The 23633-nt window shown below is 40.2% G+C and overlaps 1 protein-coding gene across 8 annotated transcripts in view; it reads left to right on the forward strand.

Annotated features, from left to right (window-relative positions):
* Positions 1–6652: 6652 nt before the first annotated feature.
* Positions 6653–23633, forward strand: part of MAPK10 (mitogen-activated protein kinase 10) — a 121344-nt gene continuing 104363 nt past the window's right edge. For 7 of the 8 annotated variants that reach the window (XM_035548491.2, XM_035548496.2, XM_035548476.2 and 4 more), the window contains exons 1-2: positions 6653–6990; positions 11703–11822. The gene's annotated coding sequence lies outside the window, so the exon portion shown is untranslated. Of the gene's footprint in view, positions 6991–11702; positions 11823–19436; positions 19452–23633 lie in introns of those variants that run through there. The other variant, XM_050710487.1, reaches the window with a different exon arrangement.

A 23633-nucleotide genomic window follows, 5' to 3' on the forward strand; every position in this document is an offset into this window, starting at 1 on the left:
GAATGAGAGTTTGTATCCTATAATTCATTTTAACTTGCAGGCAATTCTAGAATCCTCACTGCTGGTTTCTGTCTTGATAGTCTGTACATCTCCCTAGCTTAAGTGAAGTCTTCTTGACCTATCACATTGGTCGGGGCTGAGATGAAATAAAACATTAACAAATGCTTGTTTGTTACCATCATTGCACTCCCAAATCTGAACAAGAACACCTTTAGAAACACCTGTAGAAACTGTATTTGGGAGAAATACCTGGGGGAACCAAATGTATGGAAGATAGTCAACCAATTGCATTGAAATAAATGTATCACGTGCTGCTAGTTCTTACATTGTATGATCACAGTTTGAGTTGGAGCACTGGGAGCAGAGGCTTGTTCATGTGCAAGACTCAGGGAGTTGGGACTTGGAAGTGCAAAACATCACCTGGTGAGTGTGAGAAAAATGAGTTACGAGTATGGGTTGCACAAGCTGTTATCCAAAATGTAACTTGAAGAAGAGAAACAACTCCCAGGCAGGTAATCTACCAACAAAGACTTTCTTAAGAAAAGGCAATGTTTGGAAAGCTCTGGAAGTTTTCCAGGAGCCAGTCAGCTTTCGGGAGAAGAGGAAGTTTAGCTGTCAACAGGGCACTGTCAACAGGGCACTGACATCGATGTGATTGACCAAGTCTAGACATTCATTCTTCTCCCACTTCCATAGGTCTGAGCAACTTTGAATACAGCGGTGTTCAGCTTCTTGGTCCAACTTTTACAAATCCTACCTTTGGGAACATACTATTGCCATGGTAACACAAACAAGGCTTTTTGCTGTCAGTCATGCTCAAGACAGAAAACTATATTCTTTCAAAATGTATACTTGGAGCGCAACTTATTAAAATCAATATTTATACAGCAGATAATATCTTCAGACAGGCTGGACACCATCTGTCAGAGTCTGGTTTAATTTTTGGGTTGCAGTGCAGTGAACAATGTAGAAATGTTCACAAGTCAGCTATAAGCATGTCACTGTTTTCAGGTGAAATTTTGGTATGTTGAAGATGGTGGATGTGTATCCATATTTTGTAAATGGGGCAAGTGGGGAAGAGGTTGATTTTTTTGTTTGTTTGCTTCCTGAGACAAGTTTAAATTCTGTTTAGTGCTCTCTTGAACTGGAATCATTTATAATTGAATTCTTGGTATGTGCCTTATGTATCTCTGCAGGGAAAATCGAGCGTGAAATGATGCACTTTGGAAGAATTATTGAATACAGGAAATGGCAATTGAAAACTAAATTATACCTGAGCAGTTTTTTGTTTTCACTTTCATATGGCAGTTTAAAATGATAATGGTTTTCTATAGAAGGCATTCAGTTTATGGCACCTTTAGCACCTTCTGCAATGCTTTTTATCATTAGGATAATAAAACATCCAGGATAAGTTTATTTAAAATTATGTTAGTTAATTTTAGTGTGTAGTCATCCGCTAGAGTTTTTCAGGACACGTGTCCCTTGCCAGTAGACAGAGCAGTGCAGGCGAGTGCTTGTCACAAAATGGCGGTGCTTTGGTGTGCTGAAGTACTTTTCTTGGTATCTCTGTAGTCAAATAACTGCTAAAATAATTTTCACTAAAAATGCAGCAGTTGAGTTTACAGATGAGATGGAATTTTCATACCTGTTAGGAAGCTCCTGTTTCTCTAGCACTTTAAGTTCTTTCCTTTTGTTGAATGAAGTACTTACCAGAACAATCTTTTCATCTGTTTCACTGCCCAGTGAAGTACACATGCATCCTTCTGAAGATATTTATGGGTTTGGGGTCAGAACTTCTTCCTAATTGTGCTGAGTGTGAATACTTGAATTGGTCTAATTTGTATGTTCCTGTGCACGCATACGCGTGCATATTTCTCTTGTGTTAGTGCCTGTCCTCTTGCTGCTTATTGTAATATGTAGATGTAATGTAGGTTTGCTTTATGCTATATAAGACACTGATTTAGAAATATACAGGTAGCGAATAGATATTTTGACTTAACCATTTCTCTTAAAAGTACTCTTCTTCTTTACTGTATATATATGTATTTTCAGCTTTTAAAATAATAAATTTCCAGAAAATAACAGTGAACGTGGCCAACAGCCGAGGCCTTCCCTGCCATATTCTTGCCTGTTGTCAGCTACCAGTTTTTGTCTCTTGGTTACGCTTAATAACTGCAGAAACTCTGCATCAGTCAGGCCATAAGATGTTACTGTTTAGACTGTGCTTTTCAATAGCAGTTGACCAGAAAGTGGATGTGATGCCAGTTGTATCAATTTAACCATCTCAGCTGCTTTATATTTATCCATCTATATGACAAAATGAAAAATTCTGAGATTAAATATATCCCTCCTTATGGTATAACGACGAAGAAGTGGTAGTAGTGGCAAGGGGTGGGCAGAGTGCTAGGAGTGTGTGCAGCTTCTTTAACTCTTAAAGAACTTCTCTTAGCTGCTAGTGTAATGATCATGCAGAAAAGGAGATAGTTTTAAAGGCATTTTGATTACGATAAACACAAAATCCATGATCATTCGTTCTTTTCCCCGAGATAAAGTCCAGGTCAGTCCTCATCAGTAATTATGTTACAGAAGGAGATTGAATTAAATCGATGAGGGAATTTGAAGTACTTACATTTTATTAAAAATAGGTGAGAAGTTCTATACAGTGGAGTTGTACTGCGTACCACTGAGCTGTGGGGAAAAAAAAGTTTATATCTTGAGTTCTTAAACACAAAAAACAGCTTTGGAACAAAGGAACTCTTGGATTTGATGTATAGAGAGCATATCCCTTGGGAGGAAAACAGTGAGTCTGGGTTCCAGCTCCTGTAGATACTTTATTACACTTTTTCAGTGTTCAGCCTGATTGTGCTACGTTTACATCAGGATGGATCATAAAAAAAAATAATAATGGCTGAAACAGATCTTGAGAAACCACCGAGTTCTAGGTTCAGTGCTGAGTAGGATGCAAGAATTTGTTCCAGAGATCGATTTTGTCAGTTTCTGCCTTAAAGTATTAAGACTGTTGGGTACTAGGATTTTATTTTAGTTGCCTTTAATTGAATGTGATCCACTTGGCCAGTGAGAACGATGATGTGACCTGTGTAAGGCAGATGGAGCTGAACGGGGTATACAGCAGCTCCTGAGCCACCACTGTTTGCAACCCCGTGCATTAAGCCCTTGCCAATTCCAAATTACTTCAATATACCAGACTGCAGACTGCAGCAATTCAGGAGTTGCTACATTCAGCCATCCATGCAGCAGACGCAGCAGGCTGTGGGAGGAATGGCATAAACTGCCTGAGCAATTCCAGTTTTATCTCGGGCTTCATGTGGATTAGCAGTGAATCACCAGGAGCTTCCACTGCAGGCAGAGTAGTAGCAACTGGTCCCCTGGTAGCACCATTTTGGAAGATTAATATAATATCTGTTAATAGCAAGCTTTCCTCCGTCTGTTAAAAGTGGTGCTTAGGTCTTTGAGCATCTCGTTTACCTACATCTTTTTTATTTTATTATCTTTTTTTTTTTTTAACTCTATAGCATCATCAAACAAGGAACTAGAAATGCAGGTGGACCAGAATCTCCATTCAACATTGTCCTTTTGTGTTGATGGCTCTCCTTTTCTCTGTCTAAATACAGAAGTGAGTGTAAGCAATTCCTGACATAATTGTTCTCCAAACCTCTGAGCTCCTAGTCTGATGACAGTAGGTCAGAGGTACAGTCTCGTGTTCATCTTCTGGGCTACAGATTCCATGTACTTATTTCGGAATTCACATTTAAAGTAAAACGAGGAAGTTTTGTTTTAAAAAAGACCAGATCTCCTGAACATTTCAGAAGCAGAAAGGGGCATAAGAGCTTAGCTGAAATGACTTTAATTGGCTCATGGTGACCTTTGTAGATATCTTCCTGTTGTAAACGTTTGCTTCAATCAAGGTTATGTTATATTTATCTCATAACCTCTTCTGCTCTTGCCTATTATGGGAAGCATTTGTCTGCTCATTGTGATCAGGGCAGCTGTTCTGGGAAGCAGGTGCCTATAGACTCCAGCCTTAAAACATGTTTAAATTGTTTCATTCACATTTTCTGCACTCTTTCAACCCATTGCAGTGTTTAGCTGTGGGCCAATTCCAGGCTGGAATGCTTTTTATGGGATCTTTGTATATTTTAGCCAAGCCAGTAAGTCATCTCAGCAGGACACAGCAAATAGCTAGCTGGAATCACTGCAGAGGAGCATGGAGCGAAATGCTGGGACAGCTGTGCAGCTCAAGAAAGCAGCATCTCTTTATCACAAAAAGCAGCATCTGCAAAGATGCTATTTTCCATTAGATCTGCTGTTCCAAGGACAAATACCCTAATTATGTTCTGAAACCTCTGTCACCTCTGCAAAAGCTTAGGCTTTTTGTTTCTTTCTTCACCCTCCACCCAGCTCATGTCTCTTAATTGTGCCAGAAGCACCCACCCCCTTCCCTTAATGCACTACTATGTGGGTCGTGAATGCTTTTTCCAGAGGTGTTTGCCATTCTACTGATGCATACAATTATTTCCTTCCACTGAACCTCTTCCTGAATATATTCTTAACATTTTCGATAATACAGTTAAAATATCTGGATGAAGGAAAAAATCCCTGTTGTTTCAGATTAGTAATAAACTCATACATATATGTATATACACACGTAAATATTTGTATATGATTGCAGCAGCAGAGTGTTTCTCTAAACGAGTAAAGTTGAAATGTTTTCACAAGAAGTGTGCGTGTGCACACATATACGTGCGTGCAAGAGGCTAATGCATAGGCTTTATTCACAGAGCTAACTTCGTTACGGTATTTTGCATAACAATAGTGTATTTCTAGAGTCTTAAGAAGACTAAGCACAGAAGAAGCGCCAGGTTTGAAATTGGAAATTAAGAGAAATTGCTTCTCAGAAAGAGTGGCTAGGCATTGGAACGGGTTGCCCAGGGATGTGGTGGAGTCATTGTCCATACGGGTGTTCAGGGAAAGGTTGGACCTGGCTTTTAGGGACAGAGTGGTGGTAGGGGGATGGTTGGGCCAGAATATTGGAGGTCTTTTCCAACCTTGATGATTCTGTGGTTCTGATGATTCTAAGTACTTTTTCAGGGCGTAGTGCGGTGATATTCCATAGAATCTGGAAGGGAGGAAACCCTTCTTGGGTTGTTCTCGGCCTTCACTAGAGGCAGTGGTAGTTCTTGTGCAAGTGTGACACTTAGACAGCAGCTGAAAAGAAGGTCTTTATGGCCTTGAGAGAACAGATTTGATACAGTGTGGGGAAAAGAAGGATGTGGGTACGGAGACAAAGGGACAGAAAATTTTGGTGTACATGTTTATTAACATATTATGTGTATGCAGGAATGATGCACAGATCAAGGTGAAAACATCCACTTGTAAAAAATAAATGCCTATAGCAGAGCATGCAGGGGAAACAGGCTAATGCAGAAAGAGTGGAAGAACGTTGTGTACTTAAGAACAACATATACTTCATGTACCAGATGCGGCTGATGAGTTGACTTCATCCATAGTGAAACATTTTTAGGGGTTCATTGGTTACCTCCTCTGTCAGAGTACGGCCTGCGGAAGGCTTTTGGGGTGTCCTTTAAGAAGGCATCTGCTGCCTAGGCTGAACTGGGTAGCATCTGAGTTAGGTTCTGGGTTGCGTGGGACTGTGCGTGGCTCTGGTACTTGGTACCACGTGGTGTTCAGATAGCTGGCAGAGGCAGCATTGCGTTTCTTGGAGCTGTACTTGGTGATACACTGAATGAAACGGTTCGCACTTCACAGAAGATAGCTATTCCAAGAAGGTAGAAATTCTCAGTGGTATTTCTATGACTGGCACTCTCAGTTTCACGGCAGTCTGGTCCAGCGCAGTAGTCTCACCAGTGTACCTTGTGTTGTTAAATGTCAGAAGAGAGGAGGTGTCCTGCAGTTTGACATGCACAGAAGAAAGGTGGTCAGCATAACTTTCGGATGTGAGGAGGTCTGGAGTCATTGCTGACTGCTGGTTCTGTGAGCGCAGACTGAGGTAGTACCTCTGTGCTGTGGGGTCTCGAAGGAGCAGCAAGCTGTAGGCTGGGGGCTTGGGGCACCATGGCAGGAGGCACGACATGCTGTGGATGGGGAGATCGGTAGCCGTCCCTTGGGTCCTGAGGGACTCTGTCCTGAGCATTGTGTTGCTTCCTCCCACAAGTGGTGGTTGCGTGAAGAGCTGTGTTGGGAGCCATGAAGATCTGGCTTGTGATTTCTCTCCTTCCTCGAGCACAAAACGGAAATGAATTTCAAGTATTTGGATTTTTTTTGGAGGGTGATGGACATTTATCCCGGTATAGCAGCTAATGCAAACAAAAGAGTGTATCTGCCCTGAGAAAATGATTCTCGTTATTACTGCCTCTCTGCACTGCCTAGCTCCCTCCCCGATGCTGCAGCTGCCGGAGCTACTGCCGCCGGCGAGTGCTCCAGCTATCCAGCTCCCAGTTCTCCAGGAGGTACCACGGCCGTGGCTGCAGATGAGACTTCTCTCTTCGCTCCCTTGCGCTGTCCCCCCCCGCGAGACCTTGGTGTTTGACGTCATGTGTGCTCCTTCCAGTTGCCATGGCAGCCCCATTCCCCAGGCCCCCTGCCTGTCTCCTCTGGTAGGTTGCACAATGGTACAGCCAGCATCACGCCGCACAATGGTTTCCAGGCAGTGAAAGAGCGTGATTCAGCAAGCCACTCGTTTTCCCCCCCTCTTTATTTCATTATTATTGGACATTTTGCCTCCCCTTTTTCCATCCTCTCTAGCCTCTCCCCCAGGCTTTGCTTGATTTCTTTAGAGGAAAGCATTGTATTGCCTCGAATCCAGCTGCCCATGTTTTTATTCTTTTTACTTTTATAAAAAGCCCATTTTTTCCTCGACGCTGTTTGGAATGTGACTTAAAAATACCACCTCAATTCACGGTTTGGGGGAGAGGTTGCTGGACGAGGAGAACAGTTGGCAAGCGCGGAATGGTAGGTGGTTGCTGCTTATATTCTATGATTAATCTGCTTTCGCAAGATGGGGTGATGAATATTGATTGCTGCTTTAAAAAATGGGGGAGAGGGACACTGGTTAATGAAGTCAACTGCTAACCGAAGCAAGAAGGCTGCAGCTGTAGGTTCTGTGGCTGGAGAGCTGTCGTTCTCCTGTGCTCGGGTGTGTATGAGCTGCTCTGTTTGGGTGCTTGAGGTGACCGGTGGCGGTGGGAGCAGTGCAGAGGCACATCATGGACAGGAGTGATAGTGCTTTACCAGCTGGCGCATGTAAACAGTCGTGTTCTCGTCAGCCTCATCGCCTCTAACACGGCTTGGGGGCTTTGGGGGGAAGGAGGTGTCTTGGCTTGCAATTCAGTGGAAATGAGTGCATTTTGCGGGTTATATAGTCCAGAAACAGCCATTTGAAATGTGAATTTGTAAATTTAGAAGAGAGGGTAATGCTAAGCAACTGGAAGATGGAAGGACAGAAGTCTTGGCCTTTGGAAAGCGCCTGAACGGCGGGGCAAAGAAAGGAAGGTGTTTGTGGGGAGACGTGTTTGAAAAACTGTGTTGAATAGAGCTGTAGGGGGTGTTTTTAAAGAAGTGGTCGTCTGGGTTAATCATCAGTCTTCTGCATCACTCCCTGTCCCCCATGTAAGTGGACTGAAAAGCCTACTGCATCTTATGGAGCCATCAGGAGCTTTTTGTAGAGGTGTTTACAGCACACTACAGGGCAGTTGTTTTGCAAAAGAGAATTCAACAATTGGAAGACACTGCAGTGAAATTAATGTTGCTTTGCAGGGAAATCCTCCGGCAGAAGGTGTTGCCTTTTTTTTTTTCTTCCTGCAGAGGGGCCTAATAAAAAATAAAGCAAATTTTACCTGGCTAATGAAGTGTTACAGCATTGTTGAATAAGCAGGCTGCGCTTCCAGTGAGGCATAATGGGCATGTTCCACGGCATTTGTGTCCTGAGTGATTGTAAGCTTGTTTACATGGGGTCGTTTTGCTGCATAGCTTCATGATAGCCTCAAAGCAGCCTCCTGCTCCCTCTGTGAGTTTTGTCAGAGACCTGTTTAAAGGCAAACCAACACTATATGAAAATATAGATTTTCAAAAAAAAAAAATGATGGCATAGTGTATGAAATGTTTTAAGAGGAACATGTATATCATAAATGATCAGGAGAAGCCTGAAATCAGTTTGCTGGAGGACACAGAGCTTGCCATGCAAGGCCAGCTTTGGCAAAAGGGAAAGGTTAAGGTAGAACAGGATGGTGTTCTTACTGCACAGGGATGTTTGTCTTTACCCACATGTAAGCTGTGTTTGGTTTCCCTTTCCTGGGGAAAGTGGAGTGCACCCAACCTCTTATCTTTTAACCCTATTGCAGAGCACTGCTCTGGAGCCACTGGCCAGGAATGCTCTGGAGTAGTATTTTCTTGCTGGGTACTCTTGTTGTGTGCTCACTTTGTTGCTGCTAGGAAAGGTTGCATATAAAGGCTGCAGGAAATACCTTCCTGCAGGCTAAATGAATGGCTTTCTTGTATGGGATGCAGATGTGAATGACAAAGGTGATTTGACCTCAGCCATTAAACTGTGTTCCTTCTCCCTGACTCTCAGTAAACTGCACGCTCACACGTTGCTCTATCCTGCTGTTTCAGTGCATGCATAATTTGTCAGAGTCCTGTTCCAATTATCATTTTGTGGAGCAGTATTAGGAGTACAGGCCTGTTTCTAAATGGGGTGATGGCAAAAATTGCTTAGCATGCAAAATTAGTTGCCTTCATCTGCCTGTCTTCTGCCTGCTTGATAGTAGAAAATGTCCCCTAATTGTTAGAAATGTGTGCACACTGAAAGGGCCTTTTATGAGCAGATCTTGAAGATGAGTGTGGTTTTTGTTTTTTTTATTTTATTATTTTTTTTTCTGCAAGTGGTTGGCACATTTGTAGCCTTTTAGAGATTTAACAGTAATGGATGAGTAATTGTAAGACAAAATACCTTCCGACTCTGTTACAGCATTAAATCTGGCTTTTGAAAGCAAAGGGATAGCTATCAAAATTTCCCTGCCATTGCATTTGGGAATGTTATAAAGCTCACCCATAGTTGGCAAGCTGTTGCAAAACTCACGCAGTAAGGGGAAGCTAAAGCAGGCCAAAAAGAACAGGATGTTAGCATTGCTCTTTGAGATACCATATTTTTATTAAGATTTGGAAAGTAGAAAAGTCACATTTAGAGAAAGATCCCCAGCTTTAGTGTTTGGTATCTCTGTTGTGCAGTATGAGTTGTTGTGCAGTATAAACCACTAAATTCTTGGGCTAATTCCTGAATAACAAAAAATATTGCCAGTTTGTTGATAAGCTTTTTAAAACCAAGTACAGACCTTGTTGGTTTTTTTTTGTTGTTGTTTTTGTTTGTTTTTTCTGTATGGAGAGTAGTCTTACGACCTTAGGCCTCCCCTTCTTCTGGTTACATTTTGAGTTTCCAATACCACTACTAGGAATGAGGACCTCTAAGCCTGATGATTGCAGTGTTACCATAGTTGCTGCTCTCTGCTCTTCAGGAGGAGAGGAGGGAGACTTCTCCGGGCCACATTACTGAATATGAATACAGCTCAGCTTCCAGCGCTCCAGTTGTTCTCCCCTTTTCTGTGATTCTGTGAAACTTGCTGTTTTGAATCAGCCACCTGCAAGGAAAATTAACCCTCATAGAGGGGAGCAACTAGAAGAAAAAATGCTGCTTTTGCTGCGAGCTTTCTTTCTTTCTTTCTTGCAGCACCATCTGTGGAGACAAACGTAAGAAAAACAGTCTTTCAGAGAAACAAAAAAGCTTTTGTACCGAAGTAACCATGTTGGTCTAAAACTGAAAGCAACATACTACTTGGTTAGTGGGAAATGCCAGGCGGTAGGGCTGGGTTTTCTTTCTCTTATGCTGTGATAATGAGTACAGATCAAACGCAATAAAGGGGAAGGGATGGAATTTCATGGTACACAATCCACTCCTTTCAGAAACTGAACAGATTTCGTTGAGATGAGTTATTATACTGCCTTTTAGCTGAATGTCCCTAGTTTTGCTGCCAACCTTCAGGAGCAGTTTTGGCTAGTTCTTGAAACATAAGTATAGGAAACTCAAGTCCTAATACTTCTTGATCTTTTCTCTTTATTTGTTAATTAATGATTTTATTTTATTCTTTAATTTTGCATGTGAACTTAGTGGTGTCAGTGGAGTGTTGTAACCTTTGTGTCTAGGAAAGGGAGGTGAGCATTGTGAACTTCTGTTTGTCTTCGGATATCCCGGAGCATACACGGAGCGTAGGACAGTGTCAGAGCCCTTACTAGGGTCAGAAAAAGAAAAGGAGCTGTTGTATTTCTACACTTCTGGTTTTTTGTTTTTGTTTTGTTTTGTTTTGTTTTCCTGTTTAGGAAAAAGAGCTTCATGACTCTCCACGTATTGAGCCTGGCTTGCATCACATCGATGGCAAGGAACATTTATGGGGTGTTTCCATCTCGCAGCACTGCTGCCAGCTTTTTGCTTTGTAATAAACATTAACAGTGGAAGGCTCAGAAAAAACAAAATCATGGTTCCCATCAAGTCAAGAGCTATTTCAGCAGGGTTGCACAGTAATAGGTCAGATAATTCAAGAAATTGGGAAGTGCTAATTACAGTGGGATTTCAGGGAGCCTCAGACTATGCAACTGTTGGCCCGGTACAGTGAAGTGTCTTGGGCCTTCTCTGATTAAGCTGTTGTTTTATCCTGAGGATATTATTTTTTTCTTACTACAGAATTACAGTTCAGATCTCTCTTAAAATGTTGTCCTAACTTGAGTGATGCTTAGTGATGAACATGGCTGCATTTTGCTTAACATCAGTCACCTGTTCTGTATACTTGGAGTTTCTGTTCAGTAGTTAGACACCAGAGTGGAACTTGCTTTATTGTTCCCCCTCTTAGTCACTCTTTACCCTCTCTACTTTATTGCATTTGTTGTTTACACTGCTGTTTAAGCTTGTCTCTAAGTACAAGCACTTTGCCATTTGAACTTTTTTTAAAGAGGATTCTAAGTTTGTAGACAACAGTAATTTATAAGCCTTTCCTTATAGCCTGTATATATTTGTGTCTCAGTTTTTAAAGCCATTCATAACATTCATGTTGCCAACTCACATGATCACAAGTCAAACTTAATTTAAATCCCCAGGTATTAGTGATAGATGCCAGACATAAATCTCAATGTGTTGTAGGGAGTGTTTCTAATCTTTTATATTCCAAGGAAAAATGTGAAGATCTGATCTGAAAAGACAGGTTAGAAACAACAACCGTTATTGAAGAACAGTTTCATGATTTGTAGTGAAATCTGTTGTAACCTGGATCAGTCCTGAATTTGATTTCTTGAACAGTTGGGGTTGCCATCCTTGATTTTTTTTTTTTTTAATTTTCATTTTTAATTTTTGGGGAAAATGACCATGACACCACTATCCCATTTAAACAGCACTTCATTCTGCATTATTTTTGATCTTTAACGTTTCTTCTTTTCAGGAGTAAATTAATGGCCTGTACAGATACTGCCTGTAACTGAGTGTTTAATGGTAATATCAGAGGAAAATTATTTTTTATTGTATTGCATGCAAGTATTGATGTTCCAGGCTAGCTTAGTTTTCTGAAGTTCCTCTATCTGACTTAAAGAATAAAACCCAAATATTTTTCTCTTTGTTTTGTGTTTAGGGCTAGTATTAGAAACGTGTACCAGCAGCCGGCCAGACTCAAACAGCAGCTATGGCAACCCGTGCATGAAGTTGCTGCCTTTGACACATTTCCTATAGATGAGGCATATCAAACGCCGTGGTGAGTCAACAATGTACGATTTTAACAAATCACATTCCTTGGCAGAATAATCTTGCTTGATGCCAGTGGGCATGCTGATTATTTTGGGGAGGGTGGGGGTGGAATTTCACTGGCAACTTTCAGTAACATTTAGTGAACTTGAGCATCGTGCTGTCTTGTTATATATGCTGTTTTCAAGCATGACGTTGCTGCATTGTACATATATCAGGTGGAGTGTATTGGGAGTGTGGTCTTGATGAACATGTGAAGACAATAATGTTTAAAAAAAAACACACCTCTAGATATAATGCGTTGGGGGCTTGATGTATCCACTGGTTTACACCATTTTTTTGTAATTACTGTTTTGCATCTATTGTATTTGTGGTGAGGGAGAAGAAAGTGATTTTGTTTCTCAGTCTGTGAAATGACTGAGGAATAGTGTGAGGAATCCTGACAGGTTTTCTTGCTGTAAATTCCTTCATCCCTGGACAAGAAAATAAATTCTGAGAGTAGTGATGAACAGCAAATAGCATTTTTTCAAGTACTTTATGGCTTTAATCATGTGCAAGACTACTTGCATACTTACAAGGAAAATTTCTTATATTGCAAGCCATTCTGATCCTGATAATTTCTGTAAGGTGATTTTGGCATACCTTTGGGATGGGAGGAACTGGTTTTAGGTGTCCAATGTAATCACAAAATAGACATTGTGAAATCTTGCGAGTCTTTAAGGTAACTAAATTTCCATTCAAAATAAGCTTATATTCATTCTTTCCCTAACACTAGCTAGATGTTTGCCAGCTCCAGTCACCGTAGCCAGCATAATCTGAAAGTCAACAGTTTTTTTTTTTTTTAAAAAAAAAAAAAAAAAAGGGGGGGGTGGGGAGCAACAGGGGGCAACAGATGTAAGTTGATCTCTAGACTTGATGCAGGTCTTCAGTGATTTGGCCTTTACCACTGGTCAGTGTCAGATCTTATTTCTGGAGCTGTTACAAAATAGGATGTAAATTCAAGTCATCAAAATATTTCTGCTCTCTCAGGACGAGTTATAGGTTTTGTTTTTATTTGTAGATCAGGCAGAGATGGAAACATGCAGTCTGTCCTGACTGGTGGGCAGTAGTGGTATGGGACTACTGTAATAATGAAATGAGTGCTCTGTGATAGCGTGTCTTTGTCATCCTTGGTAGAGCTGCTGGGAGAAATGAATAGGTGTCAGGTAAATCTATTTGATTCTGCTCTGGAGTAAAACGAGTGAGAAAGTAGCAAAAAGCAATGCCTACTAGATGACTGAAAGGTTGAAACCCCAAGTGCTTCCCAAGGGGGGGAACCAGATATTTGACGTGAGGAGTAATTTGTGGCAGGAGGAGGTCTGAATGTTCACATCCCTGACTTGCGGCCATCCGGTGACAGCAAGGCATTTATGTAGAACTTGAAAACCTCCCCATATTACGCCCATGATATTAATAAGTTCTTAAGGATTTTAAAGTATGTGGCATTGGACTGAAGGTAATTCTTGCTAGCAAGACACTAGCATTCATCTTGCTTTAATATGTGGACTCTTAAATCTGTGAAACTTAACCTTTCTTATATGAATGGGCTTGGTTGAGTTTTGAATTCATGATGAGGTGCAAAACCATAGAACCTTTTGTGTGTTTGCTTTTAATTTGAACTTGTGTGTTTAGCATCATATAGGTAATGCGCTATTTGTAGATAATCAGAGTTTATATAAACTGGTAACAGCAAAATATTTACCATCTGTGGTAATTAATACCACTGCAATATTAATAGAACAAAAGATTTTTGTCAGCGTGTCTATGATGAACAGTGATTAAAAAGAAGTTGCATGTAGTTTTTATAGTATCATGTATGCATGTTAATTTGATAAGGTCATAGGCATGGCACGTCATATTCTCTCACCATTAATATTTTTAAAATTGCTGTATATGTTGAAAAACCTTTTTGAAGAAGCTGGGTGAGCATAACCTGTCTCTGGAGTACTTTATCTCTTGAGTTCAGTGCTCATCTAAGTCACTTCCTCCAGCTTCATTCTTCCCAGTTTAGTTTTTAGGATGGGTAAACCAGCACAGGCAGCAGGTTTTCAGAAACAGTATCTGATACCAGTCAAACTCAAGTTCTTTTTTCTCAGGGATGTTGTAGGTAGAGAATTACTTGACGAAGTTTCCTTCAGAGTGACAGCTTTTTGAGAGTCAAAAATGGTGAACATACTTAAGTAAATATTATGAACTCAAGGTCTTGCTCTGAAGTTGCATTTCCACAGGAAAATTATCTGTAGTTGTCTTTAGTTTAGTATGAATTCAGAGGTTTTGTATGCATATCAGTTAGGGATACAGTCCTGTGAACGCGTGTGAATCAGAGCCAGTCTTAAATCTGCAGATTTGAGATAGAAATGCTTATGCTTTCTGTGCAGGTTCTCTTCAGTTAATGTTGATCTTGTACACATGCAAATGACTTGGAACATGTAATTATGTATCTTGCATCAAGACATTCCCATTTATGAAAGCACAGGTTTTATAATAGTGGAACTTGTATGTGTAATCAGATGTCTAAAACTCTGCTTTTACATGTCAAAGGAAGAAAAGGATTCTGATTGTATACTGTTCAGTAAGTATACTGTTTTTGCCCCTATGGGAGGACAAAAAAAAAATCAAAATGTTCAGGAAAAATAGCATTTACGATACAAAAATATTTACCAGTATTCATCAAATGAAGTAATTTAAAAAGTAAGGATATTTTGCTTAACACGAAAATAAGGTAAGTGCTGTGGACGATGGGAGCTGAGTTCGTTTTGGTAGAAAACGTGAAAGAGAGACTAGGATTCATACAGCTACGCAGATGAAGGGAGTACCTGGGATACAGTAATTTTAGTTTTCTAAGCACTTAAACTTTTATGGACCTTTTAATCTTTAGAGCGCCTTGGCTTAATATCTTGCAACTGGAATGTGCAATATTTTCCTCTCACCTGTGTAAGCATTGAGTACACAAAGTGAAATTCTGAACTCCGTCTAGCCCATATTGAATGTGAAATAACTCCAGTGAGTTTGGTGGAGTTAAACCAGACTTATATCAGAGGAGCTACAAGGCCAGTTTTCTGAGAAACAGGTGTTTTACTTCTCCGTCTTTCTTAGTAGGAAAAGGTTGTGCATATTAAAAGTGTTGCATGCCATATATATTAAAAACAAAAACAAACAAACAAAAACACCTACAACAAACTTGTCTGTTATTGATGATGGCTATGTAATGAGCAATTTTATTCCCTGGTGAGAGATGACATTTTTAATACATTTCCAAAAGCTTTTTGTCGTGTGATCAACTGCGTACATGCACATAACAAAGATTTTCCAGGGGTGTCATTGACAGTAGTTCGGGTGTTTGCCTTCCCCCTTCCCTACTCTTCAAGGATGTTGGGTGTGTTTTTTTTACTGCAATGTGCAAGAAAAAAGAGTTCTCAGTGAAAAAACTAGATCACATTTTACTTGAATAAACTGCAATGAAAAAGGTTACAAAATGGAAGCAAACTGTCTTTGCAAATGTGTAGATTTTGTTGCTGCTGTTGGGTTTGTCTTTCTTTGTGCGTTTTCTTTTTTGGGTCTTCAGCATATCATTGAGCAGGACGTTTTCACTCCCTTTTGAAGTCAGCCTTCTTTTTTATGCTGTTACTTCTCATGCATATCCCTTCTCCCTCCATCCTTGGTTTGTTGTTGGATATTACTGATCCCCAAAGCCTGTAAAATCAGTATATTAAATAATAATTAAACACAGTTTTGTCAATGCTTTTGCACATTTGGATTTTTTAATGCCCTAGGCTGAGAGAAACTGTGAGCTTTCTTTTAATAAAAAGTAGGCTTTTCATCCTTATTCCTTAACAACAGCAAGAAAAAGGAAACCTTGAGTATCTGAAAGCTTGAGGCCTCAAAACATTGCATTGCTTCTATCAAGGTTATTCCCTCATGGTATCTCAGAATTTTGGGGAGAAACGACAAATTTCTTAGACTTCTGGGACTGATGTTGAAAATGAGTTTTGGAGTTAGTTGAGAAGTGCACGCATGATATCTTTCTGAATACTTGTGAAGACACAAACATGTCTCGCTTCTGGATTGATGTCTGCATTCCTCACAGCACAACCCTGGCTACTAGGAATGGTGATATTATTTGCATAACTAAAAATTTCAAAATTAATTTTGTGTAAAAAATTTGAAATGCAGATGTCTTACTTCAGGGGCTCCCCAGTTGTTTAATTTTGCTCTGAAATGCTGATGGACCAAATGCTTTTATTCTGCCATATGTCAGTCTGTGCTTGATGAACAGGAGTGAACTTCCTGACCTTAATACTTCCCTGTGCCAGCTGTGACCTGTGAACATCTCAGATGAAATATTTGCATCTCTGCTGTGTTTTTTAAGTTGCTGGTGGAAAATATAACTGTGCCACCTGGCAGGCAAGTTCAGCACTTGGCATGCTCTCCTCCCAGTCTTACAGAAAACATCCAGCACTATTGCTGTGGAATATGGAAGCAGGGGGTCAGATGGATATCCTCTGAACCTTTGAATAGTTCTTCAGTGTCATCCACACGAATTGTATGGAAAGAATTCGAGTAGAATGCAGAACAGTAAATGAAAAGGCCAAATCAATAGCAAAAAGCCCAGAGAATGGTGCCAGCAGAAGGGTGGGAAGGAGACCAAGACATCAGTAAGGCAGCTATGTTTATGGACATGCCACATGAACCCATATTACATAAAGCGTTGGGAAGTGTTTTGTAACCACATGGGGAAGTATTTTGCCTGCTTCCTCTCCTAAACTTGTCATTGTGGTACATTGACTTGACTGTTTCTTTGTGTTCTGTTGTTAGGAAATCAACAGTGATTTCCTAATTATGAAGAGGGAATTAAATCAGTGGAAGCCAGGAACGGGGTTAATCAATGTGATGCTGCCAGTATGATGATAACTCTGTGATCCTTCTCTCTCAGACATTTTATGTTGGGACAAGGCAGACCCATGTGATGGAGGAGTGTCTAGAAGGCTGTTATCTGGAGGTTATATGAACTTGTGGTCAGACCCCAGGCTCACCCGCGGGCCCTGCCATAGCCTTGCTGTGTGGGATGCTGGCCTCCGTGTGGGAGCGGCTTGGCACAGAGAAGATGATGGCTGCAGGCTTGGTGCTGCTGCTTGTGCATTCTTAGTGTGCTCTGACTTCCTGGTGCAGTTAATTAGAACAGCTCACCTGTGATGAGTACGAGAAGTAACTGTTAAATAGACCTTCTAGGGCCACTGGGTATTGAGTAGCTTTCGTTCTATTTGTTAAGACTCAGAATTGTTCAGTCTGTAGTGGGAAAAATCCATCTAGTAAAGGTCACTGTCCTCAGTGGCCCTTGGCTAAAAAGTTGGTGAAGAAAAGGGAGAACAGACAGGGTTTCTCTTGCTGAGTTCTCTGGTATTCCAGAAGTATGGTGGGTTTGGTTTGTGCATTTTTTTTTGAGAGATGGAAGTTTCTTCTTTGTCGCAAATGGTGTTTTCTTCTTCAGCATTTCTGCCTACTTCTTGCTTTATCACCTCCTTTCAAGATATTTAATATGAAGAAAAAAATCTAGTTGAATTGCAAATGATGATTTTTAACTTGTTATCTGTAGGTACTAGTTCTATCCCAGGAGTAAAAACATCCTACCTGTGCAAACCCACTGTAAGACTGCAGGGGCTTGAAAGTCCTGTGTGGCTCTAACAGCAGCCTGCTAGGAAATGCTGCTTCTTAGCAGACCAGAAGGCATTGTTGGAGGCTCTCTCGATACTGCAGACTGTGAAATAATTTACCCTGTGCTCAGTTTTGTGTTTACGTGGCTGTTGTCCTGGGTTAGTTCATATAGATCAATGCAGTGTATGATAGGGAGTCTTCCTAATCCACTTCCTTACTGCCCTTGTTTCTGGAAAAATGCAGCTCCAGTTAGCTGCGGGTGGTAGGGCTACACTCCTTGGAGTAGCGCCTGGGGTGGGAGTGCTGTAAGAAAATAAATACAGAAAAAGATTTAATGCTGCTCTTCCTGAAACAAACAAAGAAAAATTTCTTTCTGAGCTGTTCCTGAAATAGATCTGCATGGCTTAATTGTGCATCGTAATGCTACTTAAACATCTGCATTAATTTATGTTAGATTTCAGTCATCAGTGTGTAGATAGATATTTTTATGGCATCATGCAAGCTTAATTTGCTGTTGTACATAAAATTAATTTTATTATCTGTCAATCTGAATCAAGGCAATATTGTGGAGGTCTTTCATGAGAGAAGAATATGGCAAATATACCTTTATGACTATACAAATTAAAATAATACATACTTGAATAAAAACCATGATTTCTAGGTGTTGTACACTCCTTAATCTAACAACCCTACAGTGCAATCCTCTGCTTTTCTTTTGAGGCTTTGAAAAAACAGGAAGGTGATGATTTACACCCCTTGACGTTTGCCTTCTGTTGGCTCGATTTAATGTCGCTGTTCACATGGTGCTGTATGTGTTGGAGAAAATTTCACCTGAATCTTTGTACGGATGTGAGCAGTTGGCTTGAGAGTTTGTTGGTCTGACTGGTCTGGACCTCATATCATCCATGCCCATTACCTAGTGGAGAAGACTTGGTAGGGTCATAGAAACAGTATGGGCAGGCAGCCTGGAGGCGTGCCTCGTGCTGGTGGTGAACAGGCTTCAAGTGCACTTGAGTTGCTAGTCCTTGAGCAAGCAATGAGTGTTTTTTCCACGCTGCAAGAGTACTTTTTGAGTAGTTAATGATTAATTTGTGTGAATTTTCTATTATGCAGCTTGTAAGAGATCAGAATACCTCAGAGCAGACTTGGAGCTGGTTCAAACTAGAATTGTTGGGTGTTTTCAAAGGAGCGACGTTGACTTGTGGCAGGAGAGAATGTGGTGCACTGGGGAATACTGATGCTGCTTCAGCTGGGTGAAGGCAGTAGTAGCATCAATAAAATGACAACAATATTATAGATAAAATCATTTCCTAGAGACCCTACAGTCTCTAAATCACACCATAGCCCATTATACATGATCCTGAATTTTTTTAAAGGGAAGAAAAGAAGGAAAAAAATAAATTCTAAATCTTCAATCAGGATTTGACTGTCAGCAACCGAGTCCAAATCGAATTGTAAGGGATGGTCACTCAAATGGCAGCTTGAGCTCTGACCTCACACATGGAAATAATGCACAGAAAATTGCTAGTGCTCAGTAAACTACTTTTCCTCATCTGCAAGCATAAAGCAGTTTACTTATCAAGTAGTGTTGTATGAAAAGGGAGAAAAGAAAAAGCTTGCTAAGGAGAGAGCATACAAAAAAAGGCTCAACTCCTGAAGCACAGCTAAAAGCGTTTCATGGTAGGTGTCTTTGTAAAGCAGCCTGACCTAGCAGTTGTGTGCTTCTTCTCTTCTCCAGTACTGTCTCATGCAGAGTTTGACGTTGTTGGGCCTGGTGTTTTTGTTACCCATCCTGCAGGGTTACGAAGCCCACTTCTGCTCATCTTGTGATGTGAGCTACTTGTGATCCACCAACCTGATCCACCGTCTCCTCTGTTTCTTGCTGCTCTAGATAAACACTACAGCTTTGCAGGCTTTCTGCAATTTAAGCACTTGGATTAAAATACAGGTAATTTTGTAAAATTAAAATTGAAAATGTAGAGCAAGTCTAGGCTAGCAAATCTGTACCTTGAAAAGGAAGGTTGTGTGGGACTGTTCAATAGCCATGGTGGTTATGAAGCAGACTACCTTGCCTAGAATGCTCCATTATTTAATTGGTAAATCCTAAATTAATTGCATCGCATAATCTGTGAGAGATTCTCAGAATATTTTGCTACTGTTGAGTCCAGAAATCAGCAGCTCTTTCACTTTGTTCACTGGGTGCCATGTCTCTGTCTGGGGAAGAGAAACCACACAGAAACCAAGAAGCAACGTGCCTTTATTTTTTGCAAGATTTCTCTTGCTGTTTTTTCTTTCGTATGAGGCACTTGCTTTGGGCACTTGAATTTTGTGATGTTATTTCTTTTCAATCCTTACATTGTAATGTAAAGTTTTAACTTGGAGTTGAGAGCTGTCTCAGGGAGGGAGTGCCATGAATGTCTTTTGTCTGTGCCCAAAAGCGAATGTGTGTGTCCTTGAGCATTTTTGTGTTGTAGCAGAGCTGTGTTTTGGAAGGACTGAATCACTGCTCCAAAAGACAAGCATATGGGGAGACAACTAACAGTCATGGTGTAAATGTAGCGAGAGGGAAGCAGAATTAATTATAGGCAAAATATATATAGTTAACTGCAACGTTACGTGGGATGTACATTTCTGATAGAGCATTTCACTTAGGGCTTGTGAAGGGCTTTGTAATGTTCGTAGCACCTAAACCCATGGAGAGGTTTTTCCTGCTGATTATAACTTCCCTTCATATTTTTTACAGTGCCTTCAATGAATACATAACTAACTGCAATAATAATAATAATTCATGTGAATAGTATTAGTGTATCTCCTGGTAGATTTCATGGATGTGCATTAATAAAACTTCCTTTTCCTTATTGCCATGTATGAAAAGAAAAAATGGTGTCAAGAGATATAAACCATTATGTCACATTAAATACTGAGCAATACTACAGCCAGATAACGTGAAATTAACATCTAGAGTCTTTGTTCCTAAAGTAAAAATAAATATTTAGTCTCAAAGCTTCTGCTAGGTTAGTAAGTTATCAGAATAAGTAAGATTTTGTTGATGGTTTTGGTATTACATGAGTCAGTGTTAAACATGACTATAATTTGTGATGCAAGCATTTTCTTTCAGTTAGGGCAAGGTCCAAAATACTTAGCAAAAAGAGCAGATAGTGCCATTAAATTGTTCATGCTTACCATCAGAAAATGGTGTTGCTTTGATATTAAACTCCTTTCCTTGCACTTAGTCCTTTTATACTATATTTTTTTCATGTTAAATGTCAGCTTTCTGATGATGGTGTCTTCATAATGCATACAATGGGGACCTATTTGTTTTTAAAAAAGCGAGCTATACTGTGGTTTATTGCAACTTTGCATTGTGAGGTATAAAATGCAGTAAATCTGTGGAATTCAGAGCTCCTTACACAGGGCGCAGAGCTAGGCCTTTTTTGTGCACATGTGGTATTTGGCACTGTTCCATATGCCAGAGAATTTTATGGCTTAATTCTCTAGCACAGTGCATCTTTAGCATTGCTTATTTGCATTGACTTGTCAGGCCTGTAGTCCAAATAGACAAACTGTAAATCATAGCTACCTTTCAGGGTTTTTTTTCCTTCTGCAGGTTAGAAACTTAAGTCAGTGAAAGAATTGATCTGTCATTGCATGTAATAAATACATGCGTGTTTGTTTGCAAAGTGCTGTGTTTGGTATTGAGATGTAACCCACTGGAGTAAAAACAAGGGTAAGAGAAAGGGAAGACGCTGCTGAGCAAAGAGAAATGGCAGCACTGACGTTGTTCTAAGTGCCAGACAAGGTAGTTTTGATGCTGTACCTGACACACGTATTCTTGTTTTTCTTCCTTGTCAGGAGTCTCTCATACATATTATTATATTGTGAGTATCATTAAACGTTTGATACGTACTGCTGACAAGTGCGCTATGCTAGTACAAGTAGCAGTCCAGAAACAGGGAGGACAATGTAAAGGGTGTTTGAATGAGAGGGCAGAAAAAGGCTGCAGCTAATGTAATATTAAGCCTTCATCAACTAAGTTATTGAGTAGAACAAGCAGCTAAGGGTAGTATCACATGAAAATCTGCCAAGCGAACCTGTACCATCAGTTATCTGCAGGTGAAATAGTTGTTTAGACTACAACTTTGATCTGTGACTGAAGTTTGGAATAGGAAAGTCCAAGTAAGCATCAGACCCTTGAGTCGTTGAAAATGAGCCTAATCTTTGCCTTGAGTGAAGTCCCCTGGAAGATGGGAAAACCACACATGCTTTCCCAAAGAGATTGCAATTTTGGGCAGGGAGTAGCACAAGTGCAGAGGAGCTTTTTTCAAGATGCATTGTTTTAACCTCCAGTGTTTATCCTCTTAGAGGATGTGAGCAGTGGCTCACTGAAACAATTTTTATGGTGATTTACCTTTTCTGAGGAGCTTCTGAAGTACAAATAGACTTGAGGGGGGGTTGTGTGTGGAAATGAGGTGGGATAGTTGACATTTCCTTTTATTTGTTATTTAAAGATGAGCCTGGAGTTCTTTATTTATTTGCATACATTGTCTAAGTGACAGAGCTTAAGCTAATAGAACGTATTTACAGAAGATTTAGGGGTGAGGATTTGAATCAATACCTGTTTTGACAATTTGCTACGTCAAATATAAGCAGGTTATTTGGTACAGATTCTGTAATGAAAGAATCGAGCAATCCTCAGTATTACATACTTTTTAGTCCTAAGTTGTTTTCCAAACAAGCCACTTAAGAAAAGATTTTGTATTGTTACCTGATTAAAGAAAGCGTACTGTCTAGGATTTGTGTATAAAATTGCAAGAGAATTCTATTACAAATTTCAGGCTGGTATAGCACATCACCAAGAGAACTTGTTTCCCAGGTTAGAAGTTCTGCCAATGACAGACAGATGCGTAGCTTAAATTAGTATATAGCAACCAGGATAGTTTTATCTGCAGGCCAATTTTTTAATCAACATTTCAGTGATGACGTGTCACCAAGTAATGTAGCACGTATTGTTTCCTTCTGCAGAGATAAGATGCCAAATATAATTTACATATTGCCTCGTCTTACTTTTAATGTGGGAAACAATTGTGCAATTTGGAAAAGTGAAGATTAGTGATAGCAAGATGAATATGAAATTGTTGTACTGTTTAAAGAGAAAGTGAGTTCAATTGCTGGCTCACAATTCAGAGTTCATTTTTCTAACATGCCTATGTTAACACTTTGATAATTAAGCTTCATTAAAAATTATAATAATAATTTCCTTTTTCATTCAAGCATAACAAAGCACTTAAACAAGCTTTAATAAGCCTCATATCAACTCTGAAAAATAAGTGCTATTGCCTCTATTTTATGGTTGGGTAAACAGAACTGAGGGCAAGCGAGTCTCACGGAAGTCCACAGCTATTGCCCAGGGGAACTCCTGCACACTGCTCCAACTGAGCAGGCCACGGTTGTGAAGTGCAGGTAGCTGGACTGAGCCATAAATAGTAAGATTTAGTAACAAAAAGTGAGCTGAGGAGCATGGCCTGTAGTGCGTGATGATGAAAGCAATCCACCAGCTGTGGCTGGGCAATGTAGCAGCCTCAGATAATTATTTTGCAGCTCCCCTGTTGGGACAGCAAGTTCCTGAATCATGGCTGGGATCTAGCACTTTGAACCAGCCCTTGACAACTTGTCCAGGCTGCATTTAAAGGATTTCATGTGTCATTTCAGCTCCTCAGAATAATTCCCATTTCCTCAGAGCAAAGGCTTTGTGCTTAGCCTCTCTACAGCTTGTCTGTGCTCAAGGCATGTGTCGCTACATAATTAACTCTGTCCTAACTGAAACCGGGACAGTAAGCATGAAAAGAAATCCTCATATCATCAGCTGTGTGCTAACAGAGGGAAAACTTGTCTTTCCTTGTGGAAGTAGATAGAACTTAAGATGCATTTAACAAATAAAACAACGAATAGAGTAGATTTGCTGGGCTAAATAAAAGCAGACTTTTTTTTTTTTTTTTGGATAAGTACACAGAAAGCGCATATAACCAACCAAATTAAATATATGCTAACCTGCACTGCAGCAGGAAATGCAGAATAAATTATTGCAGGTAGCTAAATGGAAATTCTTTTCCACTGTAGCAGGGAAAGAAAG

The sequence above is a fragment of the Cygnus atratus genome, chromosome 4 (genome assembly GCF_013377495.2).
Source record: "Cygnus atratus isolate AKBS03 ecotype Queensland, Australia chromosome 4, CAtr_DNAZoo_HiC_assembly, whole genome shotgun sequence".
Lineage (NCBI taxonomy): Eukaryota > Metazoa > Chordata > Aves > Anseriformes > Anatidae > Cygnus > Cygnus atratus.